We start from the raw sequence: 27,479 nt of genomic DNA, 5'->3' as shown, positions 1-27,479 counted from the left end.
CTCCAGCAAATCGCTCGACTTCTGATTCTTCACCTGTAAAATGTGGATAACAACCCAGTTCTGTCTCCACCACAGCGCTACCATGGGGCTCACAAGAAAGGATGGATGGGAACACGATGTCAGCACTGCTGAGTTTTCTAGAAATGTAAGATGCATTTTGCAAAAGGGTCAGTTCCTATTTGAGCCAGACCAAAAAAAAAAAAAAAAGAGAGAGAGAGAAGCTTCGTTTACAGATTATTAAACAAAAATAATAATAAACTAATTTTAAGATCCTTCAGTGAATGCTTAGTCTAGAAACAGGGATCTTAATTTAAAAAAAAAAAAAACGCACTGATACTGATTTTTAAAATCAGGTTTTTTTTCATTTAATTATTTCACTTTCCCTATTAACTAAAGGGGTGGGAAATTTTTAAAACAATTTTTTAAACAACTGTTGTTATTTATAACTTCCCCGGCTTTCATCTCAATGAAAATGCTTTAAAGAGACAATGCCGTGATTTCAGGGCCCTGAATTCAGTTATACTTGGCCCTATGTTCAGTCTCAACTTGGAAAGTGGTTTGTAATATTTTCCTTAATAATGAGTACTGTTGGAGAGCAAAATTAAATTTCTCATGGGAACGTAGGAAAATGCAACTCTCTGCCAGGAGGGCCACTGTCAGTTCAAATGGGCCCAGCAGCAGCACTGGACCGAAAAAGGTCCCCCTGGGGACCAGCAGTCCACGGACACCTGCAAAGCAGGGCTAACGGCCCCCCGCAGAGCTGCAGTGCCTCATGTCGTTCTGGAAGCAGTCTGCAGCCGCCTGGCACACAGTGTCGCACGAAGGTCTCTCTGGCCAAACGTGGTGCCTGGCTTACTAAGGGATCACCAGGGGGTGCCTGGATTGGAGGGAAGCACATTCCCTTCTGCAGAGATCGAAGTCATTGTGTGAGTCAACACCAAGCTTCCTGACTTTCCCAACTCCAGTCCCCATAGCGCTCCTAAAATGATCACTTTAAAATTCTACTTTGAATGTGTTAATTTTAAATTAAACCAGATAGGAACTATCTTACATTCCTTTTGAACGAGGTTGGGCTTACATTTCTTTTTTCATGTGAGTATAAAAATATAGGAGGGAAAAAATCTTACTCTGAGAACTTGTTTTAAAGCACCCATTAGCAATAAGTGAACACTATGTTCAGCTGACTTTACTAATTAAGTTAAGGAAAAAAATATAACCAATGCTCTAGATCTGTGGGCTCTTTTCCAAATCAGTGTATGAATACGTTGGCTGTTTTTTTGGTATAAATGTCCACCTGGATGCCTATGGTTTTGCCTTCTTGCTGAATGCAGAGACAGCACCAAGGACTCCTGGCCCATCCGTTTGCTTCAGCAGTTAAACCCTTCCACAGGTCCACGCAGTGGAAAGTTCACAGATGGCAGACCCACCTTCCTAGTTTCCTAAACCACTTAGCTTCTCGGTGGTTCAAATGAATCATAGTCAACGAGATAGGCTGTAAAAAGTGCTCTAAACCTAAGTAAGCCCACGAAGGGTAGACTCCAGCATTGCACCCACAGAGAAAAGAAAGTTCCTGAGGCATCACCAGTAGGGTCTCCAGGAGCAATAGTGCCTGCCCTGAGAGTCTCTCCTCTTTTCGGCCTTCCCCTTCCCTGCCAAGGGATAGAAAAAGAATTCGTCCCAAGATTAGGTGACCCTGGGGCATAAGTCTTCAGCTCCCCAGGCCTCTGTGGCCACCCACACTTGACCCATACTAGGGAAAGGCAATGGTTTGGCACTCCAGAGACCTCTCCTATAGTCCTGACAGCAGGGGCATTTCCCCAGCCTGCCAAGAGCAATTCTGCTTGGGTAGGTAAAGCCAGAGGTGACCCAGAGCCCACATATTCCCTGCGGGTGTTCCTAAGACCCCGAGTCCCTGACATACAACACAGGGACAGCACGGACTTGCTCTAACTCCCAGCCAGAGCTGCTGCCAAACTGCCAACATAGTGAGCACTGAGATATTTCCAGTATCTTCTCGTGCTGTTTTTGGTGGGAACACAAAGTCTTTATTCCACAAGCTTGGATTTATCCATAGTTCCAAGCGTCAATCAACCAAGTCTTTGGAACATCAATTCACAAATTATCAAAAACTTAATCATGTTCATAGCTCTTAATAGACTAATTTCATTTCTGGGAAACCATTTTCATGAGTTAATCTAAAACATAAGAAAAGCTTTATTGGTCAAAGTTTTTTTTTTTCCCCCAAGTATTTATGCAAGTAAAAAACAGAAAATAATCCCCAAGCTACAGTTCAATGAGGAAATGTTAAGTGGACTATTTGGGGCCTATTAAAAATGATTTTTATCCAGGGGACACCTGGGTGGCTCAGTGGGTTAAAGTCTCTGCCTTCGGCTCTGGTCGTGATCCCAGGGTCCTGGGATCGAGCCCCACATCTGGCTTCTCTTCTCTGTAGGGAGCCTGCTTCCCCCCCTCTCTCTCTGCCTACTTGTGATCTCTCTCTCTCTCTGTCAAATAAATAAATAAAACCTTTAAAAAAAATGATGTTTACCCAGAAATCTGCCTCTAAAATTTATACATATACTGGTGTGTACATGAGTGTGCACACATACACATATGAACATGCATATTGGTTTGCAATAGAAAAAGATGTAAAAATAATCTATGCAACAAAAGATCCATTAATAGTCATGTAGTCAAATAGTCTATAAAATGAAATTTTTAAATTTCATACTTCTGTATCTTTGTTCTACAAGAATGTACTTTTTTTAAAAGAATGTACTATTTTTTTTAAGATTTTATTTATTTATTTGTCAGAGAGAGAGAGTGTGCACAAGCAGGCAGAGAGGCAGGCAGAGAGAGAGAGAAGGGGAAGCAGGCTCCCTGCCAAGCAAGGAGCCCAATGTGGGGCTCGATCCCAGGACCCTGGGATCATGACCTGAGCTGAAGGCAGCGGCTTAACCGACTGGGCCAACCACGCATCCCAAGAATGTACTATTTTTTATAATTAAACTACTACTTCAAAGGTATGAGAGATATTTCAAAGGACCAGGTCACAAATTTGCCTAAGATGAGGCAGACTTTTGACCTGGTCCCTGGGAAATGTCTCCCACGCATTATGTCCTTCAGTTTACAATGAAAGACAGGGCAGGCATTTATTCCTCCTTGTACTTCCAAAGACAGGGCACAAAGGTGCAAATGCCTGGCATCGGGGGTTCCATACCATCTCCCGTGCGCACAGACACCCCAGATTATCATTCTTCCCCAGAACACGGCACCGTACTCTTGTCTTCCTGAACTCTACGTGGTCTCCACCAATTGATCAAAACCGACGCACGGGACAAAACCTGCCTTGGTTCCTCAAATCTGAGATGCCACCAAGGGTAGGAGGCATCAGTGATACCGTCAGGCATCAGTTTATCTGGAGAGAAGGACTCCTCCTCCGTGCTTATCAATTGTAAGATGTATTCTGATTTCCCACTACCATGTTTTAAAATGGGCCTTTCGGAATCTGTAAGTTGCCGTCGCCCACCCTGATCTGTGATGGCCCCTCCTTCCTAGCCCTCCCCATGGCATTCTGTGCTTGCTACCAGAACCGCTTACTGTTAAGAAGCTGTAGCTCAGACAGAAGTCAGTGGGCAGGGCTGGAAGAGGGAGAAGGGCCAGGATCTGAAAGTGGCTGGCAGATTCAAGTAGACCACAGGCAGCTTGGGCTGGGAGAGGGGCAGGACAGGGTCTCTCACACAGCCTTTCCCCCAGCATAAGCTTCTAATTTAATTACAGACGAAGCTTCAAAAGAACCAGCCTTTTCACTTTACTATGCTTAATGCTCCCCTTTCTCTTAAGACCACAGCAACTGCAAAGAGGCTTTAACTTTCTTTCTCCTGTCTACAAAAATCCCAAGGGAAAAAACAGCCCAAAGTTTGGGAATCCTTGCTGTGTGGCTTCCGCCAGTGAATAATCCCTCAGAATCTGTTTCTTCATTTCTAAAATATTTATAACACTTTCTTACAGCCGGCTTGTAAAGACTAGAGGTAGAGGAGTTACAGGCACCCAGGGCATAGCTTGGTATCCAGTGGGCACTCAATCAATGCTGGCCATTATGAAGGGTTGGATGGCGGTAAAGACAGTGAAACTATTAGCACATTCTCTAGGGGGTGTGCTTGACCCCAATGGAGCCTAAATCTATAAAAGTGAATAATTTTTTTAAAAGATTTTATTCATTTATTTGACAGAGAGAAAGATCACAAGTAGGCAGAGAGGCAGGCAGAGAGAAGGGGGAGAAGCAGGCTCCCTGCCGAGCAGGGAGCCCGATGCGGGACTTGATCCCAGGACCCTGAGATCATGACCTGAGCCGCAGGCAGAGGCTTAACCCACTGAGCCACCCAGGGGCCCCAAAAGTGAATAATTTTTTAAGTTGCTGACATGTCCAGATATGTCAGAACCGTCTCTTAGAGTCTACCTTCCTCGAGAACAAGTGCTCTGGGATGCACTTAGAAATTTAACAAAGTGAGTTAGATTTTTCCCAGCTGGGCAAACTGGGTGTTTAAGTGGCAGCGTATATAGCGAACAGAATTCAGGCAGCTTCCAACACTGCATTTGAATTGCATAGACCCTGGGAAGATCCTACCCAATATCCAGGCAACACAGGGCAAGTTGCAACATAGGGCAAGTGCAGCCACAAAACCACTGGTGGGGCCAGAGAATTTGAAGAAAACAATTGTCACAAAGCCCTTCAATTCCCTTTTCTTTTTTTTTTTTTTAAACAGAATAGCCAAATTGGATTAATTTGCAAGTCTTACTCAGAGAGTAGCTCTAAAATGACTAATTATCACTCCTTTACTAATAGAGTTAGATTTTTTTAAATTCCCAAATCCCAAACTAGGATAAAAGCTGCCCAAAGGGAAGCGGAGTGGGCTTGGTTTTCTGGGTCTCTGAGCACCACCCCATGCCCTTACCAATGAAGCAGACAAGGCTACCCAGAGTGCGTCCAAAGACCAAGAAGCACAAGGACTAGCTATTCAGTAACCTGCATAATCAGCCCAAGAATTAGCAGGAGTTGTGAGCATGGGTCTCTGGGACTGTCTGGATCCATATTCTCAGCCTGCAAGTGATTCTGAAGGACAGGCAAGAACCTAGGTTCAGGCTGGAACAAACTGATTTAGTAACATGTGTGAAATCATGTTTGGAGGATGGGGTTGCTGTTAGAAACAGACCCACAGGGAAAAGATGTGAGAAAGAGCACAGTCATTGGGGACCATTTTGTGTGGGGACAGGCAGCACCTCTCCAATGAGGCAGGATATATAAACAGACATATATAATATTTGATAACTAAGAAACACAACATAAAATAGAGCTACCTTTTTGTTCAACAAGCTGTTCTTAATTAATTAACTACCAAGAACTAATTTCTGTGGCGTCGGACTCCGGAGATCCCAAGATGATTTCAAACATGCTTTACCTTCAAGGGACTTACACTCTACGAGAATGAAGACAAGGGGCACAAATTAAAGGAAAATTCACCCAAACCAAGGACAGTAGAAGCCTATGGTGGCTGGGGAGGGGCTGGGCTGGCAGAGGAGGAGGAGGAGTAGCTCCACAGAGGAAGTGTGGTTTAGTGGAAAAAACGTAGGCATAAGCTATGACTCCAACTTACTCTACCATACAGACAGCAAAGATCATCACAGCTGGCTTACCTGTCTCAGGGAGGTTGGGGAGCTGTGATCTATTGAGAAACAGGCTCGTGTTGAGAACAGCATAATCACGTTTCCAGACATACACACTCACTTGCAGGGAACACACACACGTACCCGCATAGGTTACCTGTTTCATCTATGGCAGCAGGAGCTTTCCTCCTTTGAGCAAACATAAAGCTTCCACATTTCTGCAAGCTCCCATCCTCCCCAAGCTCCTCCACCTTCACCGGCCTCACCTTCTGCCTCGTGTCTCCCTCCAACTCTGCCTTCCCTTCCCCCCTCCATACTTCTCTCTGCCACAGCCATCTTTCATATCTGTGCCTCTTCCTTTCCAGAAGGAGCTCCCTGTCTGCTCCTACTCCCACCCTGCTCTCATCCCCAGATGCTAATCCTCTTGTATCACTAGTCTTTCTTGTCTACCATGGTTTCACTAACAGCCTAAGTCCAAATAACCAGCCCGAAGGCCGTCTTGAGCTCCCAATTTCGATTTCCAACCAACAATGAACATTTCCAACTGAACTATCTGCTGGGCCGTCTAACAGGGGCAAGACGGAGTCGTGACTTTTCCACCAATCCCTCTCCTTTTCCTGTATCTGATCTCCACCCCACCATGGTTCCATTATCCATTCATTTCTTCCTGTAATATGTATTTTGGGGGCATCTAAGTATGTCAGACAACATGATAAGTGCTAGGAATATAATGGCTGCAGTCAGCAACTGATGGGAAAAATGGACATTAAACACATAGTCCTTAATTACAAACATGATTAATAGCTGTGCATTTTGTACAAAGGAAGAATATATGTGTAATGAGAGCATATAAGGGTGCTAAAGAAAACTTTTCCAAGGAAGCAGTTGCAACATACATGCTGTAATCTGAAGACTGGGTAGACATTAGGTAGGAAAAGATGAGTTGAATGTTCCAAACAACAACAAAAACATTTATTTACAAAGGTCCTGGGGCAGGAGGGAAACCAGAGTATTCAAAGATGAGTGTATCAATAGCCCAGGGAGCAAGGGGGAGATGAAGTGGCAAGAGAGATAAGTAGGGATCAGACCTTGCCAGGCCTTATAGGCTGGTGTGAAATTTTGTCTCCTTCCTGAAATTTCAGTAATCAATTGGCTACCTTCAACAAATCCTTATTGAGCACCTACTTTCTACTGGGCACTTCTCTAGATGCTGGGGACACAGGGAATATAGCAGAAGATGAAAGAGAGTCCTGACCTCATGGAGCTGACATATGGGTCCTACAGGCACTGAAGGGTGCTCGGCAGAACCACGGTGAGGTGGCTAATGTGAGACGGGGAGGTCACTGTGCTCATCCAGGGTATGTGACGATACACTGGACTAAGACTGAGCTGAGAAGAAAGGAGGCTGGTGAACAAGAAGGACACTGGGGAGGCACCATCAATAGGACTCAGTGGTAGATTGCTCAGAGAATGGTCAGTTTTTGTTTATTTTGAGATTTTTGGTTGTTATTTTAAAAGGGAGGTCATGAAGGAAGAGATGAAAACCCTGAGCTGAAGGAAAGGGTCTAATCGGAAAAAAAGACTGGTTCTACCAAAGGGAGAAGGGACCACTGTCCACTGAATGCTCTCAAGAAGGTTAGAGAGGGGGACGCCTGGGTGGCTCAGTGGGTTAAAGCCTCTGCCTTTGGCTCAGGTCATGATCCTAGGGTTCTGGGATCAAGCTCCACATCGGGCTCTCTGCTCAGTGGGGAGCCTGCTTCCTTCTCTCTCTGTCTCTGCCTGCCTCTCTGCCTACTTGTCTGTCAAATAAATAAATAAAATCTTAAAAAAAAAAAAAAAAAAGAAGGTTAGAGAGGGAGGTTCTCAGAGCCCAAGTAGAGAAACGTGGCCTTGGGAGGAGGGAGAGTGTGCTCCATCACCTTAGAGGGAGGATGGTGAAGAAAGATGCAGGTAGGTAGATTAACTTGATACCAACAAGTTAAGGAGTTTTGGTCCAGGAATTTCCCTTTTGGTTTGTGTGTGTGTGTGTGTGTGTTGTTGTTGATATTATTATTTTTCCTATAAGAAAAAAAGACCAGGCCATTTGATGAGAGTCATATAGAAAGAGGTAGAGAAAGTTGAGAAATTAGAGGAAATCAACAGAAGAGAAATGGGAAAGAGAACTTTCCAGAATAATTTAGTCAGATTGCCAGCCAGGTTGAGGGCCCTCTAAGGTCAGATACTCCTCTACATCCCCCAGAAGAAATGTGGTCAAGTTGACACTTTGATTTTGGCTCAGTGGAACTGATTTTGGACTTCTGGACCTTGGAACTACGAGAGAATAAATTTCTACTGTTTAAGTCCCCAAGTTTTTGGTATTCTAATACAGGAGCCCCAGGAAACTCAGACCATGTCTGTCCACCTACCTGTACTGTACTGAGACTTTCTGCAGGGCCCAGATGCAAGCACACAGAGAAAGAGAAGACATATTCATTCAGCGCTGGAGTCTGGCCAGGTGGGTGTGAAGACAGGGGTAAGGATGTTCTGGGTTGCAGCAGAATTAGTGGGACATTGAGTTTAGATGAGCAGGGGCAAGAAGAGAAGAGGGGCAGTCAGATGGAGAGGCAGCAGAAGGCTCCGTGGACAGGCCACCCTCCACCCATGGTCCAAGCAAGAAGCCTCCGAGTCCTACTGAGCCCTTCATCTGTTCCCAGTATTCAGTTGGTCAGGAACCCCGGCCATGCGGGCTCTTTAATGTCGGGAAATATACCTCTCTTAATGGGTGGGGTCTTGTCATCTCTCCAGTGGCTCTTGCCACAACCTCTTAACCAGCCAGCCTGCCTTTGATCTTAGGTTTTCCAAATTCTTCTAGACTGATAAGAGTTATCTTCCTCAAATGCAGATTTACTTAAATTAAGTATAATTTTGTTCCCTAGTCTAAAATTCTTCCTCTTGTCAACAAACATGTTTCCATCCACAGTTGGTAAAAGGATAAAGTCCATCACCCTAAACTGGCATGGAAGGGGATTTAGATTCTGGCTTTCATCAGTTTCCTCTCATGCCCCAAGCTAGGCACTAGCGACTTGTTGTTCCTTCTGCCAATGCCTCCCTCTCCTCAAGCTTTGAAATTCAGCCAAAGATTGGCGTCTCCCACTTTCCCCTAATGAAAAGTTCTAATGCTTATTAAGTAACAATGCTTTAGACACCAGGGAAAATCCTCTTCCTAGAGTTACCTCCTTTGATTTGCCCAGTGAATAGGTACCATTATTGCCATCCCCCTTTTACAGGGAGGAGGAAGTGAGCTTAGAGAGGCCTGGAAGGGAGTTGCAGAATCAGGATTTGAACTCAAGTCCCTCGGGCTCTAGAGGTGAACTGCCAACACTGTATTACTGGACCCAGTGGGGATGACCACACCTCTTTTGTGCTTCAGAAGCCCGTCATGCTTACACTTAAGGAGCTGTGTTCATGATTATGAAAGTTACGATAACTAATATTGAACCACTAATTATGGGCCCAGGCTTCTGATAGTCACTTATAGGTTTAACCTCTTCATTTTTTCTATTCTTTAGACAAAGGAATGGAAACTAGGAGGACTCAAGTCACACAGTTAGCAAGAGTAGAACAGGGATTTAAATCCATGCTATCTAATTCAAAAACCCTGTCTTAACTTATCCTGCCTCTCAGCCCAAAGTCTAGAACATGGCAGTGGGCAACAGATATTTAAGTGAAGCATGAATGCATGAATGGCCATCATTAGTATGTAGATGGCGCTTACAGCCATAGGAACAGATGAGCCTACCTTAGACTGTAGAGAAAGAACGGAAAGGGACGCAAGATCGAGTCTGGGGGAATGCAATATTAAGAGCAGTGAGGCTTGGTGAGGGCAATTTTGTTTCCAGGGGACATTTGACAGTGGAAACTTCTCGGGTTATCACAACTGGTGTGTGTGTGGGTGGGGAGTGCTAGGGTCTTCAGTGAGTAGAGGTCGGGGATGACATTCAGCGCCCTTCAACGTATAGGGCAGCTGCCCACAAAAAAGAATGATTTGATCCCAAATGTCAATAGTGCCAAGTCGGAGGCACAGATTTAGAGGTCAGGTAGTGAGGAGAAGCAAATAAAGCCCAACCATAGTCAGAAAGAAAAATAAAGAATACAGAGAAGACAAGAGAGGAGAGTGTTTTACGAAACAGAAAGTGGTTAGTCTTCTCTGACGCTGAAGGATATGTAAGGAGATGATGGAGAAGTGTCTTCTGAGAACATGGAGACCACTGAAAAAACTGGAAGAACCAGTTCAGTGGAGTCATAGGACTAAACCCAGGCTGATGGGGTTAAGACATGAATGAATGATGATGTAAGAAAAACAATGTGTGGGCATAACTCCCTTGAGATACTTGGCTCTGGAGGGGGAGCAGAGAAATGAGGTAGTGGTGGGAGATGTGCAGTCCTAGGACATTTTGGGTTTTTCAAGGATAGGAGATACTGGCGGCACTGCCTCCTACTCAGCCTGGACCCCTGACCAGACTTCTCCATGGTGCTTTGGTTCCCACTTCTCTTGGCCAGATGCCTGTGCCTTCTCATCTTCCATTATACCCCTGGGTTTGTCAGTCCTGCAAAATTCACGCCACCTGTTCCCTTGGCCCCTGCAACCAGGTTCTTGAGGGCTGATGAAGAAAATTCCAAATCTAGTCTGAAAATTTCAAATCTAGTCTGAAGGTTCCTGCTAGAAATGAGTGCTCTAAACTGGGTCTCTCTTGACATTAGGTGGTCTTTCTAGTCACCTTACAGACTTCATACTTAGTCCTGCCCCTGTTTCCAGCCTCTTCTCGCTAGCTCCTCAGTCCTTAGCCTTGTCCTCGCTCCTCTACAGATGAGCTTGCCTCTACCTGCTTGAAAAACATTTGTTGAGCACGTTCCTGGCCAAGCTGTCCTCAATGTTTACATTTTTCTTGAAGTGTGGTCTATGGGACACCTGTAGATTTACATGGGGCGTTTCTCTGCCCCAAGTCTTCACCCTTGTACATGCATAGGATCCAGTTCTCTGGGTTGGGGCTCAGAGAGGTGCATTATGAACAAGAACCCAGGAGATGCTGATGCTCACCACAATTTGAAAAACAGTGGTATGTATTATTTGATCTTCTCAATAATCTTTTGAGGGAGGTATTACTATTAAAGTCCGTATTATGGGGAGAGGATCCTACATGAGGTCTATCACCTTCATTTCTAGTGCATCAAATTGTTGTATATTTTCACTAAATTCCTTTACCTTCCTCCCACCCTGGTCAAGAGAACGTCCTCTTTCAAAGACTGCCTTTGACCCAAACCTTCCCTTTTCAATTGTCCCACAATTTAGGGCATTCTGATCTTCTCTCCCTCCCCGCCCTCCGCCCCTTTTTTTCCCCCACTCCTTTTTCTCTCTGCATTTCAGTTTGGAAAACCTCTACTAACAGATCTTCAAGCTCACTGATACCTTTCCTTGGCCATGTCCGATCTTCCAGTGAGGCCAACAAAGGTATTCTTCATATCTGTTACAGTGTTTTAGGCTTCTAACATTTTCTTCTGACTCCTTCATAGCACTTCAAATTCTTTGCTTACATTACCATCTGTTCTTGCATGTTGTCTGCTTTTTTTCATTACAGCCCTTAGCCTATCAGTCACAATTATTTTAAATTTCCAGTCTGATAATTGCAAAATCTCTGCTCTAAGTCTGGTTCTGATGCTTGCGTTGTCTCTTCAGATGGTGTTTTTCTTGCCTTTTAGCATGCCTTGTAATTGTGTTGAAAGCCAGACACGATCTACAGGATGACAGGAACCGAGATGAATAAAACTTTAGTGTGAGGTTTACTGTTTATCTGGTTGGAAGTTAGGCTGTGTTTAATGTTTGCCATGGCTGTAAGTGTCAGGGCCTTCAATTCCCTCCAGTCTCCTTTTTTTCTGTCTTCTCTATTATAATTGGTTTTCTCTAGAAAACTCCTTCTTAAATAGAGTTTGTGTCTTGAATCTCTCTTGGTTATAGTCCACTGTCAAACTAGAGTCCTATTGATGGGACAATAAGGTATAGAGAGGGAGAAACAGTATTTAACCTTATGGTTAAATCTCAGTTCTTTACTGGGTCTGTATCTGGACTATGACTTTCAGAAGAATTTCTTAGCCTTTTTTTTTCCCCCTCCCTTATGTGAGATAGGAAGGCTAGAGGAGACTAGAGTTGGCTCATTGCCCCTCCCAAAGCCCAGATAAGGCTCTGGTAGTTTAACTTGAGGGCAGATCTTATTATGGAGATTATTTTGGATATAGTTCAAAATATCAGGAATTTTATATTTCAAAACTTTATATTTCAAAAGATCAGGAATTTTTCTCTTATCTTCACCAGGTGAGAATATGGTGGGGCTTTTGGAGGTAAAATTCACAGAGTGTGGAGATCACCCAGTACTGGGCTCTGAGGTGTTTAACTCTCAAGCTAGTCTATACTCAGCCTCTAGCTCTCTGTCAGTGACCATGTCAGCTACTGTCTCCAGCAGATTCCGCTCCTGAGAAGCTGTGATTCTCAACAGCCCCTGTCTCTCCAGTTTTGGGGTAAGGAGGAGCAGTTCGTCTTGTGTCCTCAATTCACTGATGGATATAATTAGAGTTATTGATTTTCAGTTTTTCAGCTTTTCTCTTGTAAGGACAGGAGTAGACTTCCAAGCTCTTTATATGTCAAGGCAGAAACTGGAAATCCTTATCTCATCATTATAACTCTCTGAGTTAGTATTTTTCCAAACTGACAGGCAAGGAAACTGAAGCTTAGCAAGGTTAAATTAAGTGGCCAAAGCTTATGCAGTCAGTGAGGGGTAGAGCCGCTATGTTGCCACAAGAATGATACAATTAAATTGGGAGGCAGGCCAAGTCCTATACTAGGATCCAGAAAGGCAGCTGCACAAGGACAGGCTGCTTTGGAAAGAGGCCAGGAGGTGTGAGTAAGCGTGTGTCCTCACATGGATACACATGAAGGAACTCTAGGATGTCAGTGGAGTTTGAGAAGGAAAGGGGTTGAAAGTAGGCACCAGAATCCCTGTTTTTACCAAAAGTCAGTGTCCTTCTATGGTCAAAAAGAACAATTCAGCCAATTGATGGCTGAATTTTATTTATTTATTTATTTATTTATTTAAATATTTTATTTATTTATTTGACAGACAGAGATCACAAGCAGGCAGAGAGGCAGGCAGAGAGAGAGGAGAAAGCAGGCTCCCCGCTGAGCAGAGAACCCGATGTGGGGCTCGATCCCAGGACCCTGGGCTCATGACCTGAGCCGAAGGCAGAGGCTTTAACCCACTGAGCCACCCAGGCGCCCCAAGGGCTGAATTTTAAAAGTGCTACCTGGGTGGCTCAGTAAGTTGAGCGTCTGACTCTTGATTTCCACTCAGGTCATGATCTCAGGGTCATGAGATGGAGCCCCTTGTTGGGCTCCAGGCTGAGCGTGGAGCCCGCTGAAGATCATCTCTCTTTCTCTCTCGCTCTGCTCCTCCCCATCTCCGTATGTGTCCCTCGCTCTTCTCGCTCTCTCCAGAAATCAACAAGTAAGTAGAAAGCCACGCCTAAGAAACTGACAGCTATTTATTAAATGCCTACTATGGGGGCGCCTGGGTGGCTCAGTGGGTTAACCGCTGCCTTCAGCTCAGGTCATGATCTCAGGATCCTGGGATCGAGCCCCACATCGGGCTCTCTGCTCAGCAGGGAGCCTGCTTCCCTCTCTCTCTCTCTCTGCCTGCCTCTCCATCTACTTGTGATTTCTCTCTGTCAAATAAATAAATAAAATCTTAAAAAAAAATTTAAAAAAAAATAAATGTTCTGTGAGAGTGCAGAACAAATCAGTGCCCTTACTTTCATGGAGTAGGCACTGCAGTGAGGAGAAATAGCTCATAAGCCCTCAAGTTAGCACATGCCATGTGGTGACAAGTGAAAAGAAGAGAACCAAAGCAGGGTGAGTGGGATTGAGTGACGGGGCTATTGTTTTTGTAAGATATCGTCAGAAATGGACGCTGACAAAAATGACCTATAAGCAGGATCCTGAAAGAAGTGAGGGAGAGAGACTTTTGGATACCTGGGGGAAGGGCATCCTGGTTAGAGGGAAGAGGAAATAAAGAGTCCCTGAAGCCTTCATCAGTGGCGTAGCTGAAAATAAAGGCTCATTCAATCTGTGGATGATGGAAAGCTGTGAGGACAGTGATGAACTTTGTTGGATAAAAGATGCCAGATCTAGTAGAATCTTGAAATGCTGCAGAGGGGCGCCTGAGTGGTTCAGTGGGTTAAAGCCTCTGCCTTCAGCTCAGGTCATGATCCCAGGGTCCTGGGATCGAGCCCCGCATCAGGCTCTCTGCTCAGCAGGGAGCCTGCTTCCTCCTCTCTCTCTGCCTGCTTCTCTGCCTGCTTGTGATCTCTCTGTCCAATAAATAAATAAAATCTTCAAATAAAGAAAAAAAGAAAAAAAGAAATGCTCAGAGATGAGGCACATTGAACAAGTAATGTATCATGGCAAAAATCTAAGGTCTTGAACTTTATTTCAAGAAGTTAACTGCACAAGAATGGGCTTTGCAAGTTGTGGTTTAGTAACCACGTGGTAAATGGATGGAAAATCCTTCTAGGCAATACTCTGGCCTCCTCAAAACAAAGAACTATGGAACATCAGGTATCAGTAGGGGGCAACTGGAGGGGTAGCTTTGCATCTAAGGGAGCTCACCAAGACAAAGTAACTTGGCAAAAGTTATTTATACATTCTCTCTGAAAGTAAGATCGGAATCAGGCTCCTACTCAAATTTCTACTTGGGCAGACGGGACAGAAAGTGATATAATAATATACATCAAGAGCTTAATAACTATCTGATACAGTAACTTGGGGTTCTAACCCATGGAAATGATCTCAAATATAGAAAAGTCATGTCCACAGGGCAGGGATTTTTGTCTGTTTGATCATAACTATATTCTCAAAGCCTACAACATGCCTCATACGTACTAGTCTTAATAAATATTTGTGGAATGAATGAATGAAAAGGGATTTCTTTACAAAATTTTTATTCTAATGTTTTAAAAATATACCAAAATCTCCTACAACAGGCTACTGTTTAAGTAAACTATCATCCATTCACTCTTTGGATTCAACTCTATTTTAAAAAGCAAGCAGATGGTTTAAATGTTTGTAACACCAGAATTAAGATCTGTCCCATAAAATAATTAGATCTGGAATGGAGGCTCATTATTCTTATTTTATTTTATTTATTTATTTTTTTTTTTTTAAGATTTTTTATTTATTTATTTGACAGAGAGAAATCACAAGTAGGCAGAGAGGCAGGCAGAGAGAGAGAGAGGAGGAAGCAGGCTCCCTGCTGAGCAGAGAGCCCGATGCGGGACTCGATCCCAGGACCCTGAGATCATGACCTGAGCCGAAGGCAGCGGCTTAACCACTGAGCCACCCAGGCACCCCTCATTATTCTTATTTTAAAGATGAGGGGATTGCAAGGCCACACACTGACTTATGGGCATTTTAAAGCTACTTAATACATATGCGATAAAAATTCTTTTGAAGAGGACACAAACAAAGGACAAGATATTCCATGCTCATGAACTGGAAGAATTCATATTGTGAAAATGTCCATACTATCCAAAGCAATCCTCAAATTCAATGTTATCCCTATCAAAATACCGACAGCATTTTTCACAAAACTAGAATAAATAATACTAAAATGTGTATGGAACTACAAAAGAACAGCCAAAGCAATCCTGAGAAAGAAGAACAAAACTGGAGATATCACTATCCTAGATTTTAAGATATGCTACAAAGCTGTAGTAATCAAAACAGTATGGCATTGGCACAAAAATAGATATGTAGATCAATGCAACAAAACAGAAAGACCAGAAATAAGGCCATGCTTACGTGGTCAGTTAATCTTTGACAAAGAAGGCAAGAATATACAATGGGGAAGGACAGTCTCTTCAATGAGTGGTGTTGGGAAAACTGGACAGATATATATGCAAAAGAATGGAACTGGACCACTTTCTAACACCAGACACAAAACTAAACTCAAAACGGACTGGGGTGCCTGGGTGGTTGAATGGGTTAAAGCCTCTGCCTTTGGCTCGGGTCATGATCTCAGGGTCCTGGGATCGAGCCCCGCATCGGGCTCTTTGGCAGGGAGCCTGCTTCCTCCTCTCTCTCTGCCTGCCTCTCTGCCTACTTGTGATCTGTCTCTGCCAAAGAAATAAATTAAAACAAAACAAAGCAAACAAACAAAAAAATGGATTAAAGACCTAAATGGGAGACATAAAACCATAAAATTCCTAGAAGAAACCACAGGGGACCATTTCTTTGACATTGGCCTTAAGGACATCTTTCTAGATGTTTCCTGAGGCAAGAGAAACAAAAACAAAAGTAAACTATTGGGACTACATCAAAATAAAAAGCTTCTGCACAGCAAAGGAAACCATCAACAAAATGAAAAGGCAACCTACTAAGAGAAGATACTTGATATATCTGATTAAAGGTTAAAATGCAAACTATATAAAGAACTTAGACAACTTTACATCAAAAAATAAATAGTCTGATTAAAAATGGGTAGTGGATCTGAATAGACACTTTTCCAGAGAAGACATACAGATGAAAAGATATTCAATATCATTCATCATCAGAAGAGAAATGCAAAGCCAAGTGGCCATGGGATGTCACCTGACACCCGTCAGAATGACTAGAGTCAAAAAGATAAGAAATAACAAGTGTTGGTGACAATGTGAATAAAGAGGACTCCTACTCCCCTAGTGCACTGTTGGCAGGAATGCAAATTGGTGCAGCCTCTGTCGAGAACAGTATAGAGGGCGCCTGGGTGGCTCAGTGGGTTAAGCTACTGCCTTGGGTTCAGGTCATGATCTTGGAGTCCCAGGATCGAGTCCTGCATCGGGCTCCCTGCTCAGCAGGGAGACTGCTTCTTCCGCTGATCTCTCTCCTCTCATGCTCTCTCTCTCTCTCTCTCTCAAATAAATAATAAAATCTTTTTTTTTTTTTAAGAAAACAATATAGAGGTTCCTCAAAAAACTAAAAATATATTCCACTACTGGGTATTTACCCAAAGAAAACAAAACCCACTTATTTGAAAAGATACATGCACCCTTATATTTATTTCAGGATTATTTACAATAGCCAAAATATGGAAGTAACCCAAAAGTCCATCCATAAAGGAATGGATGAAGATGAGGCCTCTCTCTATATAATGGAATATTGCTCAGCCTGAGGATATGAACTTGACATTTGGGATAAACATGCATAGACCTAGTGGATGTTATGCTAAGTCAGACAGAGAAAGACAAATACTGCATGATTTCACTTGTATGTGGACTCTAAAAACAAAACAAATGAATAAACAAAAAGCAGAAATAGACTGGTAAGTACAGAGAACAAACTGATAGTTGCCAGAGGGGAGGCATTATGGGGGATGGACGAAATGGGTGAAGTAGAGTGGGAGATACAAGCTTCCAATTACGGAATGAAGAACTCACAGGGATGAAAGGGGCAGCCTATGGAGCAGAGTCAATGGTATTGTAATAGTGCTGCTTGGGGACAGACGTGAACACAGCATAATGTAGGCAGTTATCCCTACGCTGTACACCTGAAACTGATGTAACGTTGCGTGTCAGCTACACTTCAATTAAAATAATAAAAAATAGAGGCAGCTGGTGGCTCAGTCATTAAGTGTCTGCCTTCAGCTCGGGTCATGATCCCAGGGTCCTAGGATTGAGACCTGCAACAGGCTCTCTGTCCTGTGGGAAGCCTGCTTCTCCCTCTCCCGCTCCCCCTGCTTGTGTTCCCTCTCTTGCTGTGTCTCTGTCAAATAAATGAATAAAATCTTTTAAAATATTTTTAAAAATATATTTAAAAGTGAAAATAGGGGCACCTAATCAGAAAAGCATGTGACTCTTGATCTGGGGATTGTGAGTTCGAGCCCCACCTTGGCTGTACAGATCACTTAAAGATAAAATCTTTAAAAATAACAATAACAAAAGTGAACAGTAAAAATGAGAGGATTGCAAGGCTACACAGTGCTCATGGGCATTTTAAAGCTACTTAATACATACCTGATAAAAGTTCATTGGGGGTAGTAACAGGTTATCTATTGTCTGCTACACAATTCTACAAGGTATTTGAGAATGATTTCCAGACCTTTAGAAAGATAGATGGAAACAATACTAGTTCCCAGGCAAGAAAGCGTGAGACCAACTCATGCCCACAAACAAGCTGGAAGGGCCAGAAATTCCAGCAGCAAGTCATCCATCAATTTGGAAGACCTTTATCAACTGGCCAGAGTGCCAAGCCTTGGGGAGGCCGTGGGAATACAGAGATGGCCACGGCCCAGATTTCTGCTGCTCTGCAGACTCATGGAGGGGAGCAGGGCTTTCACGCCTCAGGGCCACAGGGTGTGAAGAACTGGGATAAAAGCGCCAAGCATGTGAGAGCTCAGAGATGGGGAAGGGGCCCAGACTCCAAATGGGATGGAAGCAGGACATGGGGTCAGGGGCGATGGCACAGGAAGGATCTATAGGGTGATAAAACCTGTGTGCTTCTGGAATGACCCTGAAAAAATTTTAGGGGACAAGCAGTCAACTTCTGTGTGTCCCTCCCACATTTCTCCTCCCGCAACTACCGGAGATGGTGAAAGGATGAAATAGCACAGTCTGTCCCCACGTGTCTCCATCCCCGTCCATGGCCATCTGTGGCCCTGTGACACCCTTTTCACATCTCTGTTTCACTCTAGTGTTACTTGGCCTGTGTGACGCGAATGACAATAGTGCCTACCTCATGGGAAGGTCAGAAATGGACAGGAAATCAGTACATTTAGTTATTTGACAGGTGTGTGCTGAGTGCCTGTTGGGTGCTGTCATGAGCGAAATGGGCCGTCCTATTCTCATGGAACTTAACAGCGAAGAGAGAGGGAATTAAACCAACAGACTAGTTCGTACCCGGAGGAAATAGGTGTGGTTTTCTCTGTCTGTTCATTCCTACTCTCCCACCCCCTCTTCACCCCCATGCACAGCCTTTGTCAATGTATCACTTGAACCAGTTTTCAGTGAGGCTGCTGTCTGGTCACAAAGCCAGTAATGGAGCCCAGCCAACCACCCCACACCCTCACTGACCAGACTTCTGCATTTATTACTGGGCATCCTGGATCCAGCAACTCTGAAGTTTTTCCATTTTACTTTAGAGCTTTCTCAGTCACATGACGATGAAGATAGAAAGAGTGAGACAAGTCTGTCTCTCCCCTCACTGGTGGCGTCAGACAGACAGCGGCTTGGTTTTGCCTCAGAAGGGTGTCTGCTCACGTGTCCGTAGGGATGGGGTTGGTGATTCACTGGCCACAGGGACGTGGAAAGGGCACTGAGCTGCTGGCTCAGGAAGAAGAAACATGGATTGAGGGTCCACTGTGTTGGGAATTCTACATAAATTATCTCCTCTGATTCTCAAAATAACCTTTATCATCCCTGTTTTATAGATGAAGGAACTAAGATTTCAAAGACATTAAGCGATTTTTTTACCTAGCTGGTAGAGACAGAGTTTGAGCCCAGGTCTGCTGTATTGGAAATAGAAAGAGTTAAGCTAGAATTGGGGAAATGATGGGATGCATGGTCTTTTTTGAGGAAGAAAATCAGCCTAGAAATAGGACTGCTTTCTTTTGTCAGAATAACCCATAATAACCCAGCAGCATAATAACACTGTAAACATAGACACATGTGTGAGTGTGTGTGTGTGTGTGTGCGCGCGCGCGCATATGCAGAGAGTAAGAGAGGCTCTGAACCCTGTAATTTAATTCTTGAAATTAATAATAAGGAAATGCTCACAGATACTAACAAAGATTTATGTGTTATATTTCTTGCAGTAGTTTTTTTTTTAGCAGAAAAGAGAAAAAAAATAAAGAGGAAAACTAGAACTACCTATGTTGCCCAACAATAGAGGAACAATTGAATTAATTATAATTCAACGGAATAGTGGAGCATTATAAAGCCATTAAAATTCATGCTGTGGAATAATGTTTAATTGCATTGAAATATACTCATAATGTTCATGAAAAATAAAAGAGGATATGAGACCCTATATATAGTTTTGTTCCAATATTTGTTGAATAACTCTATATATGCATCTATATTTAAGACCTGGGAGGAAATGTACTCAAATGTTAGTGATGATTATCTGTAAGATGACCTTTTTTATTTATTTTTTATCTTTCTCTGTATTTATCCTTTTCTGTAATCTTCAACACAAAACAAGGGTATGCTCTGTGCTCCAGTCCCCACAGAGCATCTGCTTCTCAGACTTAGTTACTTGCTTGCTTGGAAGTGCCTTTTGTCCTTTCTGGTAGCGGACGCCAGAGACTCAGGCTGTGGAGGCCTGAGGACCCAATGTCTACCCCTGGCACTCACAAGGCAAGCTGCTTTTCACTCTTCTTACAAAGGATTTGAGACAGTAATTTTAAAAAAGAAAGCTAAGCATTGAACAAGAGGTACTGTTTTCAAAATGTGTTCTTCTGGTGGTTCTATTAGGTCCCATCTCTACAGAGACATTTTACACTAAGCGAGTTCCCGAAGCGAAAGGGATGGCATGAAAGACCTCTTTCATCCCCTGGTTCATTCATTCATTCATTCATTCATGTAAGAAAACTTACTGTGCGGGTGCCTGGGTGGTTCAGTGGGTTAAAGCCTCTGCCTTCGGCTCAGGTCATGATCTCAGGGTCCTGGGATCGAGCCCTGCATCAGGCTCTCTGGTCAGCAGGGAGCCTGCTTCCCTTCCTTTCTCTCTGCCTGTCTCTCTGCCTGCTTATGATCTCTGTCTGTCAAATAAATAAATAAAATCTTAATTCTTACTGTGTCCTCGCTGGGCTCTCTGCCCTCATCAAAGACGATATATTGAAACATTAAATAGGGAAAGTTTTAAAATAGAGGTATGAGGAAAGAGCAGGGTGGTCTTCACACATCCCTTTCATCTTCATCCCTTGTCTGCCTGTAAGATTTAACCAGCCAAAGAGACAACACAAAGTAATCACCTCTCTGTCCTTTCTCTCCTCCCAAATCAGCACTCATGCCTCACTTCCTGAAGATGACTGTTTTCTTATCTGCACACATGCAGCAATTCTAGCACCTATCATAGTGTAGTATGGTTCTTCCTATATAGTTCTTAGCTGTTCGCTCAACGTGCTTCCACAAAGCCAAGTCTCTTCATGTACATGCGCAATTGGGTTGCTCTGTGTCACAGGTGCAAAATGATAGAACTTCCCTAGGGTCAACAAAGGAGACCACCGCAATATATAAAGAAATAAATATCTAGGTGTTCCTATAACCCACTTGGGATCCTCCAGTATACCCAGCATACCAGGGTTGGGAAGTTCTGCTGTAGATCTCGACCTCCTGCTACCAGGAGCCAGGGCTTAATTATTCATCTTGGTACGCTCAGAGCCTAGTGTGTTGCCTTTCACATCGCTGGTAATTCGTGCTTTCACTAATGCATCTCGGCCAGCATTTACCGAGTGTCCACCAGTCTGGTGCTGATTGTTAGAAATAAACTAGTGAATAAAATGGATACGGTTTTGCCCTACAATCTGGTAGGGATTGAGCAATGTGAAACAATCCAACAAAGAAACATATAAGTTTTAAAAACCATGCTGAAGGAAAAGTACAGAGAGCTATGAATGCTAAGAAACTATCTGAATAAATGAATGAATGAAATACATATCTTACACTGTAATATTCATTCAATAGGAAGGTATACTCTATATATAGAGAGAGAGAATATTGTGAGCTTTCTTGGGATGGATTAAGAATCCATAAAATACTCTTGATCTCGAGAAACAAACTGAGGGTTGCTGGAGCAGAGGGGTGTGAGATAGGGATAGGGAGGCTGGGTGATGGACACTGGGGAGGGCATGTACTATGGTGAGTGCTGTGAAATGTGTAAGACTGACAATTCACAGACCTGTATCTCTGAAACAAATAATATATTGTATGTTTAAAAAAAAAAAAAGAATCCCGTATGATAATCTAGCTCTTGTGTTTATGCTCCTATGATCTAAGACCTCAGTAGCTTTTCATGGTGCTATCTCATAGGTGACTCTTTCTGAACTTACAGGTAACTAAAAATCCTAAGTATTTTGTTGTTGTTTGTTTAATGTGTTTCCATAAATTCAACCATCTCTTCTTGTACACATGCCATTGGTTATTTGGATCTAAGTAGGTGACTTTCTGTGTTCCTCCATTAGCTTTCATCTTGCTAGATCTGGTCTATCAACTTGACCTATGCCAAACCTATGATTGAGGACTGCCCAAATCCTAGTCCTGACATGGGAATATACTGTCCCCTTCACGTCAGTGGGTGTGGTTACCACGATGAAAGGCCCATATCAGGTTGTTGACAGGAGTACTGTGTGGAATTTTATAATCACCTGTACAATACATATCAAAAACATTAAAATGTCCATATCCTTTGCATCTGTGATTATAGTTCTGGGAATCTACTCTAGCAAAATATTACCAAACAAAGAAAAACAAATGCAGAAGATATTTTTACTCCATTATTTATAACAGTGAATCGCAGATTGAAAAATCCTAGTATCTTTTAAGGAGCATGATTAAGCTTGGGTGGCTATACGAAGAGAAAATTTTCTTATAAACTAAGAAAATTCCTAAGAATAGGCTTGCGATGGAATTTGATTTTTAGAAAAGTGTGTCCAAACCTCTTTAAGCTCCTCACATGGCTCAGAACCCATTAGATGCTAAGACAGATTATTAATGAAGAAAAGATGAAAACAGGTTAGAAACAGGTGATTAAGAGTATGGGATAATTCATTATTAAAAAGATACTTGTTTGTATGGTATTGATAAGGGATCTTCTGAGGCAGACAACCCTTTATAAATGAGGTTTTCTTCCTCTATCGGCAGACTATTACCTAAGCTAGTTGATGCATATGGGCCTTAAGAATAAAATAAAGTGGGGCGCCTGGGTGACTCGGTGGGTTGGGCCTCTGCCTTGGGCCCAGGTCATGATCTCAGGGTCCTGGGGTGGAGCCCTGCATCGGGCTCTCTGCTCAGCGGGGAGCCTGCTTCCCCCCTCTCTCTCTGCCTGCCTCTCTGCCTGTGATCTCTCTCTCTGTCAAATGAGTAAAATCTTTTAATACTTTTTAAAATATTTTTTTATTTTTTTTAAGAATTTTTATTTATTTATTTGACAGACAGAGATCACAAGTAGGCAGAAAGGCAGGCAGAGAGAGAGGAAGGGAAGCAGGCTCCCTGCTGAGGAGAGAGCCCGACGCGGGGCTCGATCCCAGGACCCTGAGATCATGACCTGAGCCGAAGGCAGCGGCTTAACCCACTGAGCCACCCAGGCGCCCCATGAGTAAAATCTTTAAAAAAAAAAAAAAAAAAAGAATAAAATAAAGGGATGGCATTATAAATTAGCAGCTTAATATCTGGTCAATAAATATTTGAGTGTCCACTCCATGTGGGGCACCGTTGTAGGTATTGGGATACGGCAGCAAACAAGACAAATAAACATCCCTTTCTCATGGAGCTTATAACTGAAATGGAAGGGGGCAGAGAACATTCAAGTCGACAAGTCAAATGGCCCATCAGGTGCCAATAAAGGCCACAAGACAAAAATTAAGTGGGGAAGAAGAAGGCTCGGAAGTCCAGCCCGGGAGCTGAAGGAGTAGGGGGAGGGAAGTTTCAAACAGGGGAATCTGGACAGCCTCCCCGAGAAAGGGACATCTGAGCAAAGACCTGGAGGGAAGGGAAGAATGAGCTGGACAGTTGGCTTGGTTGTGAGCATTCCAGGGAGCAACTGGGCTTTAGAAATACAATGTTAAGGATTAGCAGGTTACTTCTGTGCAGGCCGTCCATCCCCTGCATTCCTTGTCAGTTCCAATTAACCATAAGTACACGCGCTTGCTCATCAAAGAGAGATTCCCATGTCTCTCCCTTCTGGCAGCCAGGGACAGACGCCCTAGTTGGTGCAGGCTGCCATGTTGGACCCGCTGTCGGAAGCAGAGGAGCAACCCACCCCCTTCTCCTTGGGCCTTCTGCTGCCTGGTAAGAGCGTGACCCTGTACCCAGCCTCCCCGTTCCCCCGTTCCCCCGCCGAGTCTAAAGGGGCGTTAAAATTCACATTTGTTTGTACCCGGTGCGTCTATATGCTCTGCATGAGGGCTCCCTTGTGTAGAAGCAAAATCCCCCACTCTCAGAGCCACTTTTTAGAACTCAGAATATCATCTTTGACCAGATTGAAAGAGGATGAGAATTTCGCTTCTGTTGTCAAAGTCCTCAAAATTGTTGTCTTTGGAGTGAGGGTGTGAACAAAGAAGCAGACGGAAATATGCGTTCATCGCTGCATGTTATGTTGTTAAAATCAAGAGGGCACTTGTAGGTTCTGGTCACCTGCTCAGTTCCCACTGATGACTCGCTGCCAGTTGGTCACAGAGGTAAATGTAAGCGTCCAGTTCCAGGGAGGCCACCGTCAGCTACGGGTGGGCAAGGCTGCATCTGCTGTTCTCACCTCCGTTACCCCCAGTGCCCACCTCAGTGACTGGCATGCAGGAGACACTCTGTAAATGCTCACGAATAAATGAGTGACCCCCAAGATGACAGCTTTGGTAGACAGAGAAAAGACATGCAGGAGAGAGTGGGAGGGGCGAGGACAGAGACAGCGGCGTCTGACGCAGGAGAGGGAAGGCGGAGACAGGGGCTGTGTGTGATTCCTCCCCCTCCAACCTCCAAGATGAGAGGAACAGAAGCGGAGTGTGAATTTAGCGCACAAGGGCAGAGGCAGAGGGGAGGGGACAGGAAGTGTGAGAATATCACCGGCACGAGGTCTGGCCCCTCTCCCCCACGGAGGACTTGGATTACTTCGGTCAATTTACTTAGTACCCTGGAGACTCTGTTCTATCTTCTGGAAAATGGAGGTAACAACACGGACCTCGCAGGGTTTCTGTGAGAACGAAGGAGGACAATGCATGGAAAGCCCTTGGCACAGAAACTACCCCCACAAAAAAGTCGTAGTAGACGCTCATGTTTTCACTGAACACGGACACAGGGTAAGGCAGTGTAGACCGTGGTCGGGTGGTCGAGAGCAGAGATCTGCAGCCAGACTGGTTGAGTCTGAATCCCGGCTTTATCACTCCGAGCTGAGTGGTCTTAAGAAAGTTACTTAATTGCTCTGTGCCACAATTCCCTCCTCTGCGAAAAACAGGACAACACTCCTATCCAGAGTGTTGCCCCGAGGATTAAATCAGTTAATAAATGTAAACCACTTAGAACAGTATCTGGCACACAAGCATTATTACTGTCTGCTCGGCATGTTTTGAGTTTGTTTCCCACTTTGATTCCTCCAGGGCTGGCGGGAGGAGCGAGGCTATGTGGGAGCAGACGGATCTGTGGTTCAAGGCGGATGGGCTGGATCCAGATCTCATTCCAACGTGGTTCTCAAACTCTAGCAGATGCTAGATTCACCCAGAGGCTTGAGAAAGCAGAGGTCATGGAGACCCCCACCCTCAGAGTTTCTCAGTCAGTGGGTCTGGGTGGGCCTTGAGATTCTGTCTTTCTAAAAAGTGCCCAGTCCCAGGTGGTCCAGGGACCACACTCTGGTGGTGATCCATCGTGAGGTAACAAGAAATGATGTCCAAAGCTCCAAAAGAAGGAAGAAGGGAGGATGCTTAAAGAGATAAGAGTTCTGGAAAATTCCAAATAGGACTGAGCAATGGACACTAGTGGAAAGAGTAACATGTTCATTTATTCATTCAACAAACATCTACTCATTGCCCACTGTGAACTGGGCCCTGTATTCACTCATCAGTTGAAGGGACCAAGATTTAGCGGAGTAGGAATGACAGTGAGTTGGAGAGAACTATCAATGTATCATATTAAAACAGAAGAGCCTTTAAAGAAAGAAGCCACGTAACTCCTCACACCTAACTTCACATCAAGTCCTCATCAGGCTAACTCAGGCATCGGTTGTGTGTGTGTGGGGGGGGGGTAGAATATACATAGAATTGGCCATCCTAACCATTTTAAGTGCACAGTTCAGTGACATCAAGTACATTCACATTTTCATGCAGTCATCACCCCTGTCCCCCTCCAGAATGTTTTTTCATCTTCCAAACCCAAACTGTGTACCTGTTCATCAATAATTCCTATTCCCTCCTCCTGGACATCCCCCGGCAGCTACCACTGGACTTCCTGTTTCTCTGGATTTGACTACTCTCTGTCACATGAGTGGAATCATACAGTATGTGCCCTTTTGTCCATACCGTCCATATAGTACGTGACTGGCTTATTTCACTTCACACGGTGTCTTCAAGGTCACCTATGTGGTAGCATGCACCGGAATAAGAATTCATATTGCACAGTGTGTGTACACCATGTCTGTTCATCCGTTCTTGCTTCGGTGGGTGCTTGCATTGTTTAGCCTTTTGGCTACTGTGAACACTGCTACTATGAACACAGGTGTACAAATCTCTGTTTGAACCCTGATTTCAACTCTTTTGAGCATATATCTCTAAGCATCCTTTTAGAGAAGATTCATTTTGTCTGGGTGAAAATTAAGGTCCCATCCTCCCCCATTCCCCCTCTACCTCTTCCCTTCCTAGAACTTTACCCCTCCTGACAGGCAGGCACCCAGATCTCTCAGCTGCCCGAGTCTGAAACACCAGCCACACCTCCAGGTAAATTAGCGCAACAAGGACCGGGGACTAGACCTCAGTGCTCTGTGGGCTGAGCGCGTGCCTGAATTTCCCTCTCTCGAGGATGATGACCTCACCGACACTCTGTGCAAACACACTTGTGCCCGGAGCTTATTCAGTACTATTCAGAGCTTAAACAGTTCAGTCTCTGGAATCAGACACCTGGTGGAGGAACCTGGCCTTACTCCTCACTAGCTGATTAAGCAAATGATGTAACCTGGCTAGTTTCAATTTCCTGATCCATGAAACAGGAATACAAGTTCCTATCTACTTGGTTGTTTGGAGAACCAAAAGGAGATGAGGTATACTAATTAGATTAAGAGGAGATAAACCAAAATAAAGTAAAGAGCTTAACCTAATGCCTGGCATAGGGTCAGAACCCAACAAATATTGGCCATCATTAGTATTATAATTGGGCAATGTCTTCGGATATATGCCAAGAAAGTTCCTGCTCATACCTAAGTACACACAAGGACATTACGATGAGCATGGAATTAACGATCCCACTAGGCTGGAGGCCCAAAAGCTGAAGCAATGGAATTTTTTTTTTTTTTGCAATGGACATTTTTTAAAACAGGGGATTCAAAATTACAACCTGGCTACAAAAAGATTAAAAGATATCTTTGGACGAGGAAGATATTTTGGGGCAGGTCCCTCTACGGCACCCTCAATTGCACCAGAGGCCCCAGCAGTCAACTACGGGCGTATTTCTGAGGTTTTATTTTGTTCTTCTGAGTTTGCAAATGCCAGATAAAAAATGGATTCTAGAACAATGGAAATTTGAGATGAGAAATGGTTCCAGCCAATTTGGCCAGGCCTCCTCCTAGGATGGCCCCAATCCTTCTGGGACAGGTTCTGACGACTGGACGGCCTTTTTTCTAAACCTCTGAAAGGGGATGATGTTCCCGCCACTTCCCTTGGAAGAATATTCCACGGTGAAATATGACTCACTGTCAGGGCCCTCGCCTTTGCGATTCCCTTTCTTCTCTTGACCCACTTTCGTCTTACCGTGCCCTTTTGTACAAAGTCAAACGCAGCCTCCCCTGGAGGAGGCCGCTCTGTGAGGACTGACATTTAAAGACCATTACCACCTCTCACACTCAGCCC

The 27,479-nt window shown here is 44.0% G+C and overlaps 1 protein-coding gene and 1 pseudogene across 2 annotated transcripts in view; both read right to left on the bottom strand.

The window, feature by feature from the left end:
- The window catches only part of LOC309840766 (small integral membrane protein 14 pseudogene), a 433,613-nt pseudogene that overhangs the window by 107,883 nt on the left and 298,251 nt on the right, over nucleotides 1–27,479 (bottom strand). The window lies entirely within an intron of this gene.
- The window catches only part of SPON1 (spondin 1), a 256,476-nt gene that overhangs the window by 209,764 nt on the left and 19,233 nt on the right, over nucleotides 1–27,479 (bottom strand). The gene's annotated exons all lie outside the window — the stretch shown is intronic.

Source organism: Mustela nivalis (genome assembly GCF_964662115.1).
Source record: "Mustela nivalis genome assembly, chromosome: 9".
Taxonomy (NCBI): Eukaryota; Metazoa; Chordata; class Mammalia; order Carnivora; family Mustelidae; genus Mustela; species Mustela nivalis.
This window is presented reverse-complemented; position numbering and strand designations above follow the sequence as displayed.